The sequence below is a fragment of the Gigantopelta aegis genome, chromosome 3 (genome assembly GCF_016097555.1).
Source record: "Gigantopelta aegis isolate Gae_Host chromosome 3, Gae_host_genome, whole genome shotgun sequence".
Classification (NCBI taxonomy): Eukaryota; Metazoa; Mollusca; class Gastropoda; order Neomphalida; family Peltospiridae; genus Gigantopelta; species Gigantopelta aegis.
Window position 1 is genome coordinate 70,441,550 of NC_054701.1, and position 19,405 is coordinate 70,460,954.

Sequence of the window (19,405 nt, forward strand, 5' to 3'; positions counted from 1 at the left end):
AAACTGAAGACTGATTTATTTTTTAGTTTTTTTAATAAATAAATAATTTGTAATGTAAAATTGAAGACTGATAACCCATCCCGTACGTATTGGTATGGTTCCCTGTACTGCGGCCACTAAAATAGACTCGCCCAATATTTTTCGAATTTTTATGCTCCCAAATAACGTTATAAAAGGCGTAGTGTGATTGGTCAATATTTAAATTAATATTTACAAACGAAATGTTACTTGGACATTGGAGACTACGCAGTGTTGTTAACAATCTGTTAGGATAATTCGGAATGTTTTCAAATTATTTTCAAATCACTGGCATGATTCTGCAAGTAAGGTTTTGATTGGTGGACATGAGCTCCAACTGGCTGCTGTTAGATCCACATGTAATAGTGGAGCTAATTTTAATTAGATTGAGAGTAGCAAGACCTCAAACAATACCCCATCCACACCCCTGGATCCTTACGAATACAACCGTTGAGTGTATTGGCAGGATCTGCTCGAATCTCAAAAGGTCAGTCATTTTCTCCGAAAAATGCTCAATTCCCTAGAATTGGATGTCCCAAAACTCGCATAAATACATGTCATCGGTGTAAATACTTTGTGGTCGATTTATTTATATTTCTTTCACTTTATATAAAAAAAGAAGAAAAAAAAGAAGAAAGAAAAAAGCTAACTACTGTCACGACGATTTAATAATCAATCACGTTACAAGGACAAGAAGGCGTAGGAGAGAAAAATCCCGTATTCCCGGTCATCACTCCAGTCTATCTGTCTAACACGAGTTATCGTGTTTGACCTGGTTTCGGGACAGCATGTGGCACAACGTGCTAAGACTAGTCGACCCACTCCAGTCTGCGCTGATTCGGGATACGAAACTATCATAGGTAAGTTGTTTACATCACTTTAGTTTAATGAAAGCCACAAAACTGCTGGATTCGTTGTAATGGCAAACGAAATATGGGTTGATAAAACTCCCAGTAAAGGGGGCTAAAGTAAAGTGTGGTTTTTATTCCAGAACGCAGACATTTGGGAGGTTTTTAGTAAACTGCGAGATTATTGCGGTAATCTGAACCCAACGCCCCGTTGGCCGTACAACGACGCCAGGTGATTGCGTACTATGTGTGGTTTAAAACCTTTTTTTTCTTTCTTTTTAAGTTCTGATATATTCGTAATCACCACAAGACTGTATAAACAGTTAAACAATACGCAACGCGAATCAAAGAGGGAGGGGGGGGGGGGGGGGGGTCAACATGCAATTACTTAAATGGAAGTTGTATAGGTCCTAATTAGCAGTGAATACATTTTAAAAGAAGAGGTTGGGCGTAACCCAGTGACAAAGCGCTCGCTTGACGCCCGTTGGTGAGTCCATTGGACTATTTCTCGTTCCAGCCAGTGCACCACGACTGGTATATCAAAGGCCGTGGTATGTGCTATCTTGTCTGTGCGATGGTGCATATAAAAGATCCCTTGCTACCAATGGAAAATTGTAGCGAGTTGCCTCTCTACGACTATATGTCTAAGTTACCAAATGTTTGACATCCAATAGCCGGTGATTAATAAATCAATGTGCTCTAGTCGTGTCGTTAAACAAAACAAACTTGAACTTTCTTATGAAATACAATACATTTCCGTTATCTAATCGAAAGTTTCTTCCGGGTCGGTATTCGGACAAAGAACGCAGAGCTCTATTAAACTATAAACACGTATACTGGCGGGAAATTGTTGAGTACCGCTACACTCGTACGATGATTCGAAGCTAACGGGTTTTGTTGTTGTTGTTGTTTTAAAAGACTATTATATTATATTATATTATATTATATTATATTATATTATATTATATTATATTATATTTATTATTATTATTTAGAAGCAGTGTAGAGCCCAAGGGTACAGCTAGGGTTGGGGGACCGTGGGGTGTCCCGGCAATAGTTGAGGCGGGACGGTGCCCGATTTCTTTCTCTTGTTACAAAAACAAAACTGCAGCGTCACTTTTTGTTCGTGTATTTCACAGTCGGTGCAGGGTCTGTTCAATAATTACGTAACGCTACGGAGGGAAAGGGCGTGTCATGAGATACGTTATGAAATGTAATGGAGGTCCTTGGAGGATGGGTGTTTTTGTCAACAGGCACGGCGAAAGCAAGTAGATATTGGGGGTGGGGTGTGTTTTTGTGTGTGTGTGGGGGTGGGGTAGGGGTGGGAGGTGATTGAGATCGAGGGCGCAAAGCAAAGTTTCTAGGGGGCTCGGGGTATGCTCCCCGGTAACAATTTGAAAACTACAGTCCGTCCCACAGGAAACGCTTTTTTTTTTCATACTATGACATTTACTACAAGTTATTTATTTCTGAGCAGATTGATTTGTAAATTGAACACAAAAATAGTATTTTATGTGTTATTTTCAACTCTTTTACTTTTCTTCTTACGTCAAAACAAACTGAAATTATTTACAAAATACATTTTTATAGAATGATGGGACAGACTACTAGTATAGAAATGCAATTTCCTGCATTCTACAAGTAAAATACATTGCTGTCTTAATAGTCTTAGCGTTACAAAAGGTTACTTGATAAACGTTACAAGGGGGAGGGTGGGGGGGGGGGGGGGGTGTTGTGTTATGAAAATGCTGAATTTATGTTACGTAAAATAAAGCTCCTTGATAAAGCTCCTTATGATATATATAGAGAATAATAAACGAGTGACCAGTTATTATAAAATTTATGTCCCAGGTGATAATAACTGGTATCGAGTTTGCTATTCTATTTATTACCCCAGCTATTTGAATTGCATTAAACTACCATTTTATTACAAGTTTAAAGGGACATACCTGAGTTTGCTGCATTGTAAGATGTTCCCGACTAATAAAATATTTCTACGATTAAACTTACATATTAAATATATTTTCTTGTTTAGAATATCAGTGTCTGTATATTCAATGTGTTTCTGGTCGTCTTAATATTTGTAAGAAGCCCAAACTGAATTTTGTCTTCAAATAATTTCGTACGTACGAAAAAATAATATTTTGGGATATAAAATGAAATTTTACCTAGTACAAATATTAGAACGATCAGAAACACGTTTAATATACAGCCACTAATATTTTATGCAGAAAAATATATTTGATGTGTAATTACAATCGTTAAAAAGTCTCTTTTAGTCGATAACATCTCAGGAATGTCCCTTTAACACTGAAACCAGCGCTCAACCGATTTCAGCTAAAACATGACTGCGTGTTGTTCCTGTGATCAGTTTCTTCTGTTTACAATCCTAGCACCATGTCATGTCATGTCATAGGGTTTTACGTGCACATTCAGAACAAGCTGTTGTAGCGCACGCTTGTCGTGGGCACAAGAGCCGGCCTTGGCTCCTCCGTCCATGACAGGATTTCCTAGCACCGAGGGAGCTAGTTTATTTATGCCTGATTGGTCGTAACACTAAAAAAGATGGAATCTTTATGCTCCATTTGTTGTCGGTACTTTGCTTGGCATATGTCCAGGTTTTATGCAGTATGCTGGCATGGCAGGTTAGATCTGTACCCAAACATTATTATTTTACGTCAGTATTTTGAAAATACTATTTTCGTATGGCAAATTAAGACCAAGCGAAACTATGTGTATATATATATATATTTATGTATATGTATATGTATATGTATATATGTATATGTATATGTATATGTATGTATTACCACAATAAAGTATTTTGGTTCTAAAAGTAATGCTTAGTTCTCAGGAAACAACGCGACTGTCCTAAGTTCACATAATAACATGCAGTTAAAACGTTCTTGCAGACACGTAGGACGTAGGAACAATATCTGGAGGCATACTGGTATATCTAATGTGAGCACAAACCAGATTTTATCTCCCTTTGTTTATGCATAGAATTATGAATAGGACAAACAAACCGTACATTTTCGTCCTCAAGTGTGTGTGTGTGTGTGGTCTCTCTCTCTCCCAGCTCCTCTCTCTCTCTCTCTCTACCTCTCTCACCTCCTCTCTCTCTCTCTCTCTCTCTGTGTGTGTGTGTATGTGTGTGTGTGTGTGTGTGTGTGTGTGGCACATGCCCCTCGGTCTCCCCGGTTTCTACAGGTCTGTCCTAACAAAAATGTCTCAAAGACGAACATAAACTTGTTTGCTAATTAAAACGACGTGTTTTTCAAGTGTTCTTGGAATGACTTTTTTTTTCTCAGCAAACAAGATAATACATTGTGGTAACAATATATGTTCCTTTGAAGATCAACTTCAAGATGTTGGTCCTGATCTACAAATACAATGGGGGTGGGGCAGTAAAAATGAGGATCGTGACACAGTAATATATAGTATAGAGGTCGGAACTAGCAGAAAGCATTAACAAACACTGACTATTATAGTTATATTCTCCCCCCGTCTGAAAAGAAACGTATTATATTACTCATAATACTAGCCCCTCAGTTGCTGGTATCTTTCGATGCCTATGTAAAGCATCTTTTCAAGCTAGACAAAAGTGGGTACATTTAAACCAATAGGAATCATTAAAACAAAAATACGGGGGGGGGGGGGGGGGGGGGGGGGGGGGGGTTGGGGAGGTGGGGGGTTTTGGATTGGGGTGAGGAGGAGTAACTGCCCTTTAGCCCCACGTTAGGCACGGTCCTAAGCAAAAGAAAGAAATGTTTTATTTAACGTCGCACTCGACCATTTTATTTACGGTTATATGGTTATCTTTCCGATTAGCAGCACGGGATCTTTTATTTGCGCTTCCCACAGGTAGGATAGCACAAACCATGGCCTTTGTTGAACCAGTTATGGATCACTGGTCGGTGCAAGTGGTTTACACCGACCCATTGAGCCTTGCGGAGCACTCACTCAGGGTTTGGAGTCGGTATCTGGATTAAAAATCCCATGCCTCGACTGGGATCCGAACCCAGTACCTACCAGCCTGTTGACCGATGGCCTAACCACGACGCCACCGAGGCCGGTCGGTCCTAAGCAAGATGAAACAATAAATTTTCAGTCTGCTTCTTTCTGACACCGTATTTTGAAGCAGACGATAACTTAACGGCCACACCGTCACATTTATCAGTAGCTTCATATCCTCGTACGTGTTTATACGCAACGCATTTACATATATCCTCTGTCTCTGAATTTGGATAAGTTGTGGGTTTAAAAAAAGAAAAGAAAGAAAGATATTAAATTTATGTAAATGAGAAACATAAAACAACGCGCTCTTAAATCGCGAACATCATACACGTGGCTAAACTCATATACGCATGAATTTGACGATAATTCAGAATGTTTTGTTGATAATCAGGTTTCTGCCAGAAGGTATGGGTGTTTCGTCGGCGCGATTCGATAAATATAGCACGTGGCTAAAACTCATTCGCGCCGTCCCCGATATGGCTGCCATAACCTTTTTTTTTTTTTGGCAGAATGTTTTTTAAAGTTAACCTTTTAACAAAATTAATTACTCTTATCATTACTGTATGATTTTCATAACCCTAACACTAAACTTAACCCATTTTCTTTCTGTGGAGAGAGACCCCCCCCCCCCCCCCCCCCCCCCCCCCCCCATCATACCCCATGTTGACTGTGGTTGCATTCAATTCCATAGCGTCATACCCAAAATTTTCCTTCTGGCAGAAACACTGACACTATATCGATGGTCTGACCATTTGCATTGTACAGAAAATGTTTTGTTTTATGTTATGTTGGTTTGTGTCACTAGGTCTTTGATGGATATGACTTCAGAGCTCTTTTCATTGTGTATTGTTAAGAATTAAAAAAATATTTCACCCATTTTCCTTTATTTGACACCCAGTAGTCGAAAATATGATGTCATTAAACAAACATTCATGTACTCCCCCACCCCACTGCAATCTAGACAACTCTGCAAACATTTCCACGAGCTCAATACAGGGCGGAACGTAGCCCAGTGGTAAAGCGCTCGCTTGATGCGCGGTCGGTTTGGCATCGATCCCCCGTCGTTCCAGCCAGTGCACCACGACTAGTATATGAAAGGCCGTGGTATGTACTATCCTGTCTGTGGGATGGTGCATATAAAAGATCCCTTGCTACTAATGAAAAAATGTAGCGGGTTTCCTCTCTATAACTGTGTCTAAAATGGCCATGTTTGACATCCAATAGCCGATGATTAATAAATCAATGTGGTCTAGTGGTGTCATTAAAGTTACATTATCTGGTTACCATATTATAACATCATGTACAAATGTGAAATACAAGCTCAAATGCACTTTTAAAAAAGTCGTGTGTGTTCGCTATGTACTGATATCGTCAAACGTATATGCTTGATTCGTCGCCTGTGCCGCCATAGCTCGGCAAAGCACAAACGACAGCCTGTTGTCAGTTTCAATTAACACGTGCGTTTGCCGATTTCAAATTGTAGGGTTCGTCTCAAAACATTAAAAGAGAAATCTTGCGCTGTAGTTAAAACCGGTTTGATCTTGACAACGTATTATCGACAGTCGTACCTTCCTATTTCAGAATTGATATTTTATAAAGTGTTAGTAGAACTTTCAAACTTTAATTTGTATACTAGTAACACATTAATCATGTATATATTTTTTAAATAAAATATACTAAAGTAGACAATGAACGTTTTTACTTCTTAATTTTACGTGTTAAAATCGACAAATTCAAATAAATATTATTTCGTTTGGAAAGGGTAACGTTGGTGTGTGTGTGTGTGTGTGTGTGTGTGTGTGTGTTTAACGACATCAAATATAAAGCATATTGATTTAATAATCATCCGACCCCATACAACCGTAGATAAAATGTGTTGAGTGCGTCGTTAAATAAAACATCCTATCCTTTCTTCCATCTGCTGTTGGATGTCTAACATTTGGTAATTTTGACATATAATCTTAGAGAGGAATCGGGTGCATGTGCAGGGGGTGGGTATTGGAGGTCGAAACCCTTACTTGCCCAAACTTAAAATAAATTTAAATGTATTTTTGGGGGGAGCATGGCCCCATATAAACTTCGCTTAACACAGTCTATAACCCCAACCCCGGTGAAATCCCTGCACACGCGCCTTGGAAAACTGCTACATTTTTTTTTAGCAAGGGATTGTTTATATATGTACCATCCCACAGACAGGATATCACATACCATGGTCTTTTTGTATACCCGCCGATGGGGATCGATCCTAGACTGACCGCGCATTTCCCCAAAACACCTTTTTAGGTCTAAGTAATGAATAAAAATAACATATAGTCTTGAAAAATGTTACGTAAATCGAACACAGTACTCTCTTCCTCTACCCCTAGATCGTTACGTAATTAGTAACACCCCCTTACATGTAACGCGTATGCTAACAGCTGGCCACTGTCAAAATTTCAAGGCAAATCCCCCACTCACCGACCCCTGGAAAGTCGTTGCACCATACCTCTATGGATATAAATATGTTTTGGAGATATGAGACGACCCCTCAATCAAGACAGTTAAATTTGTTCAAAAATTGCGAAATCTCACGTGATCTCTTGAGCGGGAATTCTATACTTGTGATAAGCCAATGAAAACCGAGATCGGTACGAGCCCATCAAAAGTGTTCCACTTTCAAAATCATGGCGTTGTTTTTGACCTGGATAAGCCAGCGTAGTGAAACCAATGCGGAGTGCGGCGTCATATATGCACCAAACGTAATTGGATTTTCTGTTCTATATGCTTAAATAATAAAAAATATTCCAGGGAATGTAGTTTTAAACAAAACAAACTTCTTATTCTTGTCTGCAATACAGTTTTTAGTGCTATGTATAAACGATAGGTTCTCGAAAGGGTACCAACTGTAATAATTGAAAATTGTCAGTGTCAGTGCATGGTATTCTTGTCAAACCTTCTTGTCTGTTGATGAAGAACTCTCAAGGCTTCCGATCAATTAGCTATACAGTAACAGTTGGTGTACATAGGTGTCACTTTCATCGGGAGAGGAGGGGCGGAACGTAGCCCAGTGGTAAAGCGCTCGCCTGTTAATCGGTCGGTCTAGGATCGATCCCCGTAGGTGGGCCCATTGGGCAATTTCTCGTTCAAGCCAGTGCATCACGACTGGTATATCAAAGGCCGTGGTATGTGTTATCCTGTCTGGAATTGTAAATATAAAAGATCCATTGCTTCAAATGGAAAAATGTAGCGGGTTTCATCTCTAGTACTATATCAAAATTACCAAATGTTTCACACCCAGGAGCCGATGACTAATAAATCAGTGTGCTCCAGGGGTATCGTTTAACACAACAAACTGTAGCTTTAACTTTGATGAGGCATGTCTTGACACGTCAGCTGTGAACTGTTAAAAATACAGTAAATGCTTCATCAGAAACCGGATATTTCTGCTTTTCAAACGCGTCATTGACACCCGGATTTAAATTTCGTTTTGTTTAACAGCACATTGATTTGTCGTCTGCTATTAGATGCCAAACGTTTTCTTGCGTGTGAATTCATATCGGAAATATACAGATTTGTTACAGAACTATACATCGCTGATAATAATGTGCTATTTATGTTCTTTAATATTTACTGAAATATTTGTCACGAAATGTCTAGGGGGTGGGATTTAGCTCAATCGGTTGAGTGCTCGCTTGAAGTGCTTGCGTCGCAGGATCGAACCACCTCGGTGGATCCATTTAACTGATAGGTTTTTTTCTCTCGTTCCAACCAGTGCACAACAACTGGTCAAAGGCCGTGGAATGTGCTTTCCTGTCTGTGAGAAAGTGCATATAAAAGATCTCTTGCTGCTAATGGAAAAATATGGTGGGTTTTCTCTGATGACTACGTTTACAGAATTACCCTATGTTTGTCATCCAAAAGCCGACGATTAATTAATCAATTTGCTTAAGTGGTATCGTTAAACAAAACATATCAATACAAGTATGAGGTTACCACTGACGATCGATCAGTTTGGTAAATATTTTACAGCATTTGACACCCTAAACAATATATTTGGTGAGAAATGTGATAGAATCATTTCGATTCCGTCCAGAATTAGTTTTACAATTTTTGCGTGATACTGACTTTTACTTTAAATTTTAATTTTATTTATCTGTGATATTTGTATTTTTTGCACAGTTCTTTACACTGTTTTTATTTGACTCTTGAATTTTTATATTGATATTGATCATCACTTCATGTTTTGAATTACCATAGTTTGATACCCAATAGCCGATGTATTTTTCATGCTGGGGTGTCGTTAAACATTAATTAATTAATTCATTCATTCATTCATTCCCTAAACAACACAACAGAACAATATGATAACCAACTGCAGAACATGTGTATTTATCAGTCGAGCGCTTACCACTAGGCTCGGGTCCCCACTTCATAAAATACAGATCTATGTCTGTGTTATTTCGTGTCAAACGTTTGTTAAAAAACAAATTTTCACTTACTTTTGTATTATTGTCTCATAAAGATGTAGAGAAAGTAATGACTATTTTGTTTGTAAATATTAAGCTTATCAACGCGAACATGACCGCCATCAAACATAAAAAAGCTAGATTTTATAGTTATTTTGAGTCATAAAATTATTTTAAGTGATGTTTTATGGATTTAGTATGGTTTCTGCGGCAGATCATGTTGATACTACCCATGTTCATTAATATATTAATACAATGACGTAAGGAAGAGATCGTAATGTCTGCTGGCTGTCTTAGTAAATAAATTTTGCTTTGTTTATTTCACTTTCGATTTTCACGAAATATTGATTTTTTTTCTTATAAGTGTTTACTCTATTTAGATAGTTTTAGTAGTGTGTTTATTTTTCATTATTTATATAAGGCAGAAAACGAAGTTCAAAAGAGCAGTCATAAAAAAAATGAGACGTTTTGTCTTGGTTTTTCCTTTATTTAGTATTTATCAATGGTTTTTAATTAAAAAAAACAACAACTAAATAGCTAATATTCACGCTTCCATCCCGGCCATCCATCCATCCATCCATCCATCCATCCATCCACCCATCCATCCATCCCTCCATCCACTCATCCATCCACTCATCCATCCATCATCCTGGACCATCCATCCATCCATCTATCCCCCCATCCATCCATCCATCCATCCACCCCATCCACCCATCTATGCATCCATACATCCACTCGTCCACTCATCCCTCCATCCATCCATCTATCCCCCCCATCCATCCATCCATCCATCCATCCATCCACCCCATCCACCCATCTATCCATCCATCCATCCATACATACATCCACTCGTCCACTCATGCACCCATCTATCCATCCATCCATCTATCCCTCCATCCATTCATCCAATATTTATAAAAAAAAAGGTCATGTTATTAGTCCCCTACCAGTCTAACCGGAGGGAACTGAGAATATTTTTATCTCAGTCTGTCCACTCTCCCACGTTCGGACTTTTTTCCCACAATACCTCGAGATATTGGAACACAGATTTATGATGCAGAGTTACAGATCAAGTTTTACTTTCTTGGGGGATTTGTCCTCCTTCTTCTTCTTTTTCTTTTACAGAGTTTTTAGCCTTAAAATTGGAAGATACGAACATTTGTTAGGCCCGGTGTGGGCTAGCCTGTTTTATACCCCGGGGTATATTCTGGGCTAGTCCAGTTCATACCCTGGGTATAATTTGGCGGGGGTATATTTTGGGCTGTTACACCGGTAAGGGACATGTATAGCGTTAGCAGTACTCTCAAAATGCTTCTTTCTACTACACCATTATAAAAACAAAGACGACTAAACGGAATGTGCTGCATATTGTAGAATGCCACTCTTTCACATTGTAAAAATGGCTTTCATTTTACTTAAACTCGTCATGAAACGAAATGCTTTCCTGAGCATTATGGGAATACGTTCTATTTGTTAGTAATGTTTTTATCCACTTTTTACGTGTAGTTGTTACTTGTATACATGACTCATTATATCCATCATTTCTTGATGAAACGTGCCATCTTTACGTTTCTATATAGACGTTCGTAACTCATTACCATGTCATTATAACCCCAGACGAACGATGTCTATATTGCTAGTCTGATTTTGAAGTAACCGGTAGTCATTGATATTGTTCATAGGCAGACAGACTGCCTAAGAAATGGTACTTTCTGCTATAATAACCTGTTTTTTTTATACGGATCCTACCCGGTACTAAGACGCATACAGTTAAAAGATAAAGATAGTGGCGTACACAGTATTTTGTAAAGACGGTGGAAGTCACAAAAGTCTAAACAGGGCAATTTGAGTTTGTAGAAAGATCTTCCGAAGAAAGAAAGAAAGAAAGAAATGTTTTATTTAACGACGCACTCGACACATTTTATTTACGTTTATATGGCGTCAGACATATGGTTAAGGACCACAGCTTCTGAGAGGAAACCCGCTGTCGCCACTTCATGGGCTACTCTTTCCGATTAGCAGCAAGGGATCTTTTATTTGCGCTCCCCACAGGCAGGATAGCACAAACCATGGCCTTTGTTGAACCAGTTATGGATCACTGGTCGGTGCAAGTGGTTTACACCTACCCATTGGGCCGTGTGGAGCATTCACTCAGGGTTTGGAGTCGGTATCTGGATTACAAATCCCATGCCTCGACGGGGATCCGAACCCAGTACCTACCAGCCTGTTGACCGATGGCCTAACCACGACGCCACCGAGGCCGGTCAGATCAAAATGTAATGGAGTTTGTGGGGTTTGCTCCCCGGACAATTTTGAAGTAAAGATGGTTGGAGACGCGGTTTTCAGGGCAGTGTAGTGTTGTATATGGTGGGTGAAATCGTTAAAAAGGGCAATTCAGCGGACGGGGGTGGGTGGTTCACGGGACCCCAATGACTCCCTCTGGATTAAGTCAAAAGCGTAAAAATTTACGCAAATTTCTTGAAGTAAGTTTTGGCGCATTTTGGAACGGTTCATCGAAAGAGAAATCCAGCCAATGCCCCACGACTAGAATATCAAAGGCTGTGGTGTGTGCTATCCTGTCTGGGATGGTGCATATAAAAATCCCTTGCTACTAATGAAAAAATATAGCGGGTTTCTTCTCTATGACTGTGTCATCATGACCATAGGTTTGACATCCAATAGCCGATGATTAATAAAGCAATGTGTTCTAGTGGTATCGTTCAACAAAACAAACTTCTTTGAAAGGGGAGAGAGAAAGGGGAGCTAATGCTTAATTTTTATTTAGTATGTCGAATGGTAGCTCGAATGTATTTAACGTTAATTTAGTCATTATAAAGGCTTTGTGAGCTGGGACATGTTACAATGACCAAAAAAAAAAAAAAAAGACAGAAAAAAAAAAGACAGAAAAAAAAGACAGAAAGAAAAAGAAAACACAACTCAGGACAGTCCCTCTAATGACCACGAGGAAACAATGCTTAAAAGGAAACACTCTAGCGTGTCTACTACGAAGACTAATGAGACAAAACTGCGTGATACATTAACTTGTTTGGTGGTAATATGTCATGCAAACCCAGCATGTTTTTATAACCTTTTAACATTTGACAAAATACATTAGCATGTACTGTGTGTGCATGAGATTTAATGACGCCGGGAGAGCGTAATAATGGAAGCTAGTTTTTATTGTCAGACATTTAAATTGTATACGTAGAACCGTGATTCTGTGGGTGATTTTTATTTTTTTAATTGAATACTAGTATTCAGATACACATGTATGTGAATAAAGTGAGTTCCACGTACCTACAAAACCTCGATATGAGACACTGTATAATTGAAATAGCTGATTCTGCATAGGCCTGCAAACAAAAGAAGAAGAAAAGGTTTTTGACTAGCTAGGGAAGTAAACGCACTCTATTTGCTTCATTCACTTAACATGTGTAGAAAACTGTAGCCTCTTGTCTAAGCCATGATAATACAGAATCAAGTAATCATTTAAACAAACATTTGACAACAATTTTCCACGATATAATTCATACCGAATATGAACAACACTTTCATTGTATCTCTGCATAAGGCAGAGTAAAAAAAGAAGAAAAAAACATTTTCCCAAAGATGGCTGACAAATAATTCATCTATATGAGAACTCCTCCGTCTCAGGATGGTTCATCCTTTCATCTGTGTCTGTAGCCGTCGAGAGTTCCTATATTACAAGCGTAAATTTAAATGAAAAGCAATTTTATTGATAGGGTGTCGATTTTAGACCAAGTTGTCGGTCTAAAGTTAAAGTTTGTTTTGTTTAACGGCATCACTGTCCACTGGAGCACATTGATTGATTAATCATCGGCTATTGGATGTTGAACCTCTGGTAATTCTGACATGTTTAAGTCTTAAACGGAAATGCGCTTTATTTTTCCTATTAACAGTACGGGATATTTTATTCCAATAGATAGTCAGCACATCACAAGTCCTTATTTCATCTATCATTTGTAGAACGCTTGATTGGGGAGGGAAAACCGAATGGCTCCTCAAAGAGATTCACAACTAATTGATTTAACGACACTACCTGCGCACACTAATTAATTAATTAGGAGCTATTTGAGGAGAGAGAGAGAGAGAGAGAGAGAGAGAGAGAGAGAGAGAGAGAGAGAGAGAGAGAGAGAGAGAGAGAGAGAGAGAGAGAGAGAGAGAGAGAGAGAGAGAGAGAGAGAGATATGTTTTATTTAACGACGCACTCAACACATTGTATTTACGGTTATATGGCGTCAGACATATGGTTAACAACCACACAGATATTGAGAGAGGAAACCCGCTGTTGCCACTTCATGGGCTACTCTTTTCGATTAACAGCATGGGATCTTTGATATGCACCATCCCACAGACAGGATAGTACATACCACGGCCTTTGATACACCAGTCGTGGTGCACTGGCTGGATATCAGGTATTGGATGTCAAACATTTGATAATTCTGACTTGGTCTTCAGAGCAAACCCGCTACATTGTTTTTATTAGCAGCTAGGGATCTTTTATATGGACTCTCTCACAGATATGACAACGCATATCACGTCATTTGATATAACAGTTGTGGGGAACTGGCTGGGACGAGAAGCACCCAATTAGTCCGCCGAGGAGATACGACCCAAACACATCCGAGTACTCTACCAATTTAGCTAAATCATGTCCCATGCCAATGAAATTGCTTTACGTACCCAAAGTGCTTTTGTTTTTAGCATGGTATCATAAATAACAGTTCGAACAGGAATGAAACAAACGAACTGAAAGATGTCCATTTCCGGTGACTCCCCAGTCATATATATTACACATGGCAATCGCAAACACATCAGGATCATGTTGTCATAAATGTATCACATGTGCTTCAAATTATCAGTTTTTGGATTATGTAAACCAGTATGCATGGGGCGTACATAGTGGGGGGGGGGTTCGATCGACTGACCCCCCCCCCCCCCCCCCGAAATCGCTTTTTTTTATAATTTAATATATCTGACATTATTATATTTACTCAACATAGAAATATATGGCCATTATCTCTGCAATCTATTTTGGAACCCCCTTTTCAAAATCCTATGTATTGGAACCCCCCTTTTCAAAATCCTATGTACGCCCATGGTATGGAAGACCTAGTCTCCAATACTGTTCGTTTGGAAAAGATAGAACGAAAAATGGACGAACATTAAAGGTGGATGTGTGTGTGTGTGTGTGTGTGTGTGTGTGTGTGTCCTGCATATAAACTAGTACGCAGATAACTATCAAGTTTTCTCCTTCTACTGAGACCACATGTATGCACTTTTGTTTGCGTTGTTTCACCAAGTTTTATTTGGTTTCAGATCGCGTGGCGTCGGAATTCCCACAAATGCTTTCAATTGCAGGAGATTGATTTCTCCAGCACAGTAACAGGAACTTTTAGAAATTTTGTTTAACGTGTATTTACCGGGTTTCACAGGAGATTGGCCAACACCATTTCGATTACTATAATTCGATAAACACCGCGGTAGATTTCGATCGGTGAATCGCCCTTCAAGTTGAGGTCATCGCAAAACGATCACAATCGGATCACTTTGTGTTTTTTTGCCGTCTCAAACGGCGGATCTGAGACATTTTGCGTTTACGCGAATAGTAAATATTTATGATAAAAGGGATCCACGAGAAATTAAAACCTCATTTGACAAAAGTACAATGAGCGGAGAGAATGCGTAGTGTCTATTTTATAGCTGGATTCCCTTATTCTTTGTAGCCCAGTGGTACAGCGCTCGCTTGATGGGCACATTAGGCTATTTCTCGTTCCAGCCAGTGCACTACAACTGGTATATCAAATGCCGTGGTATGTGCTATCCTGTCTGTGGGACGGTGCATATAAAAGATCCCTTGCTGCTAATCGAAAAGAGTAGCCCATGAAGTGGCGACAGCGGGTTTCCTCTCTCAATATCTGTGTGGTCCTTAACCATATGTCCGACGCCGTATAACCGTAATTAGATGTGTTGAGTGCGTCGTTAAATGAACCATTTCCTCCTCCTCCTTCTTCTTCTTCCTTCCGTTCTTCTTAGGCTCTTACAATGAATATTCAAGTGATTTACAGGTTTTCTACCAGAAAATAATTTCAGGTACTAAATAAAAACACAACAGATCACACAAGTGTCACTACTAGGTGGTTATGGGCATGAAATCTTTTGAAATCGAATACTGCATTTCGTAAACTTTGACAAATTTTAAACAGCAGTTTTCTTAATATATAGATATAGATATAGATATATATATTTTTAGAACACAATTTCACCATTTGTACCCTGTGACAGAAACTTTTACTTGATTTGTTTGACTTTTACATGATTTGTTTTTGAGGGGGAGGAGATTTGTTACGCATAGGGTACAGGCTTGAAACCCGGGCTGTATTACGACGTAATGTTCATATATGTTTGTATTCTTGTTCTTGTAAATCAATTATCGTGATTGAATCCAACCATTTTCGTACTCCCGAGCTCTCTATACCAATGGGTCAGGGGAGAGAATTGGTAATTCACCGGTGTTCTGGGAGCAGAACTCATTTACAATTTTCAATAGCCAGCAACTTGATTCTCTAATTGCACTATTTTTACAGGTTACCACTAACCTAGTTACATTCTTGGCGAGGGCTGATGCATTCCGTAAAGCGATATATAGTAATCGTAATTGACTTTGTTGTACAGGATGCAGAGCATGAACTTGTAGAGCCGAATTTACGAAAGGTGATGGTTGCACAGCACGAATCGTTTTTGCAGGAATTTCTACGCTATTTTCCACGTGACACAAAATTCTATGAAAAATACTACAATATCGAAATAACTGCCTTTCATTCAAGAAATCAATATAGGTTCACCACAAAAAGTTGAAATTGAACACCTTCCCTGTTATGTAAATGGAAGCATACTAGTAACACACACACAGTTATTATTTAGTAATAAAAATAAGAAATAATTTCAATTCATTTGGTTTTTTAAATTTTACAGAGGTCAGCATATTTACAATCATCAAAGAAAGATTTAAACAGATAATTGAGTGTTTTTATACGCCTATCTATGATGGGTATTATGGTATGGCGTTGTCCGTCCGTCCGTACGTCTGTTAACATTTTCCTGTCCGGACCATATCTTGCATACAGATGCATACCGGACCATTAAACCTACAACTTGGGATGGCGGTGTGTCGCGTTCTATTACTAGGTCACTGTGACCTACCTTTCACGGTCTACTGCACATAACAGGAAATCCGTGTCCGGACTATATTTTGCATACAGGACCATCAAACCACATGTAGGAACAACTTGGGATGGTGGTTGGTCCAAACTGTTCATCCATACCATTGCACAAATTTCACATAATTAGACTCGATTCATACCTGCAACATATTAATATAGATATGGTTTTCCATCAAACTCCTGATGGGCGTAGCATGTACCTCACCGGTACTCTTGTTTATTTTATTTTTTCATTGAAGATTAATGGTTAGTTAGTAGTTGAGGCGGGACGTAGCCCAGTGGTAATGCGCGGTCGGTCTGGGATCGATGCCCGTCGGTGGGCCAGTTGAGCTTTATCTCGTTCCAACCAGTGGATACACGACTGGTTTATCAAAGGCCATGTTATGTGCTATCCTGTCTGTGGGATGGTTCATATAAAAATCCCTTGCTACAAATTGAAAAATGTAGCAGGTTTCCTCTCTAAGACTATATGTTAAAATCACCAAATGTTTGACATCAAATAACCGATGATTAATAAATCAGTGTGCTCTAGTGGTGTCGATACCAAAACAAACAAACGAAATATATAGTTAGTAGTATTAAAGTGACCATTTAAATTAGAAATATTTACATTTTATTAGAATATTTATTCCCATACAAGTGGTTCTGGTCATCCGTGTTTTTGTAATAACACAAAAACACATTTTTCATTATGCTAAAAACGCACGTTCGTTTGAGAAGCAATTGGTTATCGAGACGAGCACTAGTTATATTTAGACGGTATTTCCCCATTTAAACATCACACATTTTAGCTTCTCTCTGTTATAACTTTATCCAAATGCGTTGCCGGTTTGTAGATTAACTAAACTTGGTGTCCATTGTCACAAGCTCAAACTAGGGTCTGCAACTTTAACCCAATCTAGGTGGGAGCCGGTACTGCTGTGCTAATACAGTACCTATCAGACTCGATGGCTTAACCACAGTGCTGGCCGAGACGGGAGTTCCTCCATCTTAACAACAAGAGGGTCTAAATTAAAATAGAAAATACTTTCTACGTTGATTACATAATCTTTGCGTGTGCGTGCGTGTGCGTGAGTTTGTATGTTAGACATATGCATGCGTCTGATAGATCTATAACTGATTTGCTTTTGTCTTTTGCCAATCAATCCATTTTATTTAAATTTCTGTTACTAGTGATTGGTGGATGTTGTATACGATTACCTCCACTCACGTTTATACACCGATTTCTGAAGTGTCCTTATTAACCAGTTTAACCTTGCGGTATTTGATTTCAAGCTAATAAATGGCGTTTCAGACGTTGATATGGTGTTGTTTGGGTAAAAGGATATGCGATGAAAAAAGAATGTAAAAAATAAAATACCCCCCCCCCCCCCCCCCCCCCCCCCCAAGCCCCAAGCATTAAGAATAGGAGAACAAAGAAGAAGAGGAAAGCATGAAAAAATTACATTAAAGAAACATTATCTACTCTAGGTGTTTTATTACCAAAGTTAATACTTGTCATCATTCCATGGCACCTGCTTTATCTATGGTGTAAATATGGAACCGCCATTCATGAAACTTATTTATATTAACCTTCCGTCATTATTGATTGGTGCGCTGACCTGGTTATCGTGATGGGCTTTGGGGGACAGTTGCTAATTAGGTATACATACCCACAGCTCGCCGGGTCCATATTTCGAGAGAAAAAAAGAAGGTTTTTGCCCCTGGGTATATGTAATAATAGATTACGCGTATTACACGCACAAACAAAATGAAGGAAATGTTTTATTTAACGACGCTCTCAACACATTGTTATCTGTGAGAGATTTTACAATGGATGCGTGTGACGCAGCGTTTTGGAAACGCTTGCTGCTAACCGCCGTTATGTTAATGACCGTCTGTGATATATTAAGCAAATGTTATTTTGATTATTTTAACAAAAATAGTCAAGTGCAACTGAGATATTTCACCTTTAACACATTATATTAAACTAAAACGTTCACTGAAAAGCTGTAACGTTCACTGAAAAGCTGTACATGTATTAAGATTATTACTCTTATGACAAAAAAAGGTTTGTTTTGTTTAACGATACCACTGGAGCACGTTGATTAATTAATCATCGGCTTAGTGGATGTCAAACATTTGGTATTTCTGACACGTAGTTATCAGAGGAAACCCGCTACATTTTTCCTAATGCAGCAAGGGATCTTTTATATGCACCATCCCACAGATAGGATAGTACATACCACGTCCTTTGTTATACCAGTTTTTGAGCATTGGCTCGCACAAACAAGAGATGAACACTATGTCTGTACTTGCCACCTGAATGTTGTTGCCTCGGGTGAGGAAAGATTTCGTCATTGAAGGTAGGGTAACACGATGGTTGACCCACTAAATGACGCAAGCAAAACATAAAATATTTCCCGAAAAACGTATACATTGAATTGGTTCCAAATAATACTTTATTCAGCCAGCTATATAGTGGTAAAAATCTATATATAAACTGAACGACAAAAGAAACCCGATATTATATCAGACCTTGCTTTTTAAGGTGCGCGGGTACGATCGCGCTCGTACAACGCACGTAATTTCAATCTGACGAGAGTGAAAAACAGCGCACGTTACACAACAAACGGCGCATGTAAAATATATGGGTATATGTATTTCCACTGTTTACAAAAATGAACAGTTTTCATAGCTCATTTAGCTGATAGGAAGGCCCTTTTATTAAAACAATAAAAATTAAAAACATGGCGTTGGCTTTCATGCAGTCGTTAAACTGGTATTTCTCTTTGTTGAACAAAGAGACAATTTTGTAGACGTACCAGTCAAAATCCAATCGGAGCTACACTGC

At 38.8% G+C, this 19,405-nt stretch overlaps 1 protein-coding gene across 2 annotated transcripts in view; it reads left to right on the top strand.

The window, feature by feature from the left end:
* Nucleotides 1–591: 591 nt before the first annotated feature.
* The window catches only part of LOC121368995, a 125,419-nt gene continuing 106,605 nt past the window's right edge, over nt 592–19,405 (top strand). The window contains exon 1 of one of the 2 annotated variants that reach the window (XR_005957540.1): nt 592–878. The gene's annotated coding sequence lies outside the window, so the exon portion shown is untranslated. The remainder of the gene's footprint in view (nt 879–19,405) is intronic. The other variant, XR_005957539.1, reaches the window with a different exon arrangement.